Source organism: Lepeophtheirus salmonis, chromosome 6 (genome assembly GCF_016086655.4).
Source record: "Lepeophtheirus salmonis chromosome 6, UVic_Lsal_1.4, whole genome shotgun sequence".
Lineage (NCBI taxonomy): Eukaryota > Metazoa > Arthropoda > Copepoda > Siphonostomatoida > Caligidae > Lepeophtheirus > Lepeophtheirus salmonis.
The window spans coordinates 37,364,631-37,366,583 of NC_052136.2; the positions used below are offsets into that span (position 1 = coordinate 37,364,631).

The 1,953-nt window shown below is 26.4% G+C and overlaps 1 long non-coding RNA gene across 1 annotated transcript; it reads left to right on the plus strand.

Moving 5' to 3' along the window:
* Positions 1–202: 202 nt before the first annotated feature.
* Positions 203–1,723, plus strand: LOC121120477 (uncharacterized). Its single transcript, XR_011780736.1, has 3 exons — positions 203–1,080; positions 1,137–1,421; positions 1,506–1,723. It is a non-coding gene; the product is annotated as an uncharacterized lncRNA (long non-coding RNA).
* Positions 1,724–1,953: the final 230 nt, after the last annotated feature.

Sequence of the window (1,953 nt, forward strand, 5' to 3'; positions counted from 1 at the left end):
AGAGGACAAAACATTGGATTTTTTAAAAAATGTATCTTAATAATGTAAAAAAAAGTTAAAAATATATTTAATTATATCTGGTTATAGTTAGAAGATATAAAAAGAAGACAACAAAATATTTGAAAAAAAATGTCAATTTTCAAAACTTTAAGGGCGGTGGGAGATCTCTAAAACTTTTACAAATTTTTAAAAACTTTCAACTTTCAATTATTGTTTTTTACCTAAATGCATATTTTAAACCTGTGAGATCTCATAATTTCCAAGAAAAAAGGAAGTTATTATTTGACTGTCTACTGTACATATATTGATACCCTGGTAAAAAATAATGTCCACTATTAAATATTTTAGTAAATTGATATAAAAGTATATGGAGATTTCATTAAATCCATATATATTAGTAATTGGTTCTTTTTAAAGGTATAATGGGGAAATGGAACAAATGCAATAGTCTCTTTTTAACGGTTCTAAAATAAAGAGACAATTATTTTCAAAAATTAGAAATTTTTGTAAACTTTTCTTCGACATATTGTATAAAAAGGGATTTGATGGGGGTTAACTTATTGTTGGGAAGAACAATATGTCGTAAAAATTCAGTGCGCTTCGCATTGTTTTCCACGCAACATACATCATTTTATTTTTTTTGCATATATTTTTTATATAGTCTATCAAAAATTTACGGAAGGGAAATTTGAAATATTTTGTCATTTTAGATACAAAGAGGTCAGTTGTAAGTATTGTTGCAATAGTCACCTTATTTCAAATTAGAGAATTAATCAGAAATCAAAAATGTTTAAATCTCCCCGATTTTCAACTATCTATTCAAGTAATTATTTATTTTTTAAAGCTGTGGTTTTAATGGAGTAAATTGATAGAGAAACAAGAATGATATTAAGAACTTGTGCATTTTTTTTTCTCTTATCGAAAGCCATCATAAAAACTAGAAAACCAACTACAACTACATTAACGACAACGTCTACCACAACGACGATATCTACAACAACAACAAGGACGGCAACAACTACCACTGTCATAACCACACTTCGCGTGTAATCTAACAATTACACGTCAAAACTGTGATAAGTAATTAGTATAATTATAATCAAGATATTATTGATAAAACATTATTATTATTACAGGGATGGCTATTACTATGTCCATCAACGCAAAAAAAAAAAAAAAACAATTCAAAGAGAATTTTTCAAAGGGAAGCGCCAAACCAGACAAATAACAGAGGGGAACAATTAGAGGGTCAAAATTTCAATCAATGAAATTACGCCAAGTTTGTAATTTATCTTTGAGTACAGAATACAAAACTGATTTCAGTTTTTTTTTGGGTTGTTAGGTTTCAGAAATATTTTAAATTATAGTTATTCGGAGCTATTATCGTTCAAAGACATTTTTCATCATTAGAACAAGCACAAGTATGATGAATAAAAAAAATACTTTTTATGATTATAAAATTGATTCTTTATCATCTTCTGAACTCGACAAATTTCCATTTTTAGGCTAAAAAATGATGAAAAACGACACTTTTTTGAGGCCATTATAGCTTTTTCATCATTCATAGTGATAAGGAATATCAAAGTGTATAATATAGAAAAATTTTCCATTTTTTATTTAAAAAAAAGACCAATTTTATACATTCCTCAAGACTTTTTAGGTCGATTTGTTATTTTTTAAGTTATCCTATTTTTTAGAGGAGTGAACTAGAAAAATCACTATATTATCTTAATATTGTTTATGATTTCAATATCTTCATAATGACGTTATATCTCGTAATATTGTTTATGATTTCAATGTCTTCATAATGACGTTATATCTTGTAATAAAGAATAATAATTAATATCATAACATAATACCGCTCTTCCCTCAAATTCAAATAAAATAATGATTACTTGCGATTTAGGAACAACCGCAAGATATTACTTGCAAGAATAATGGAAAGAAACCTTT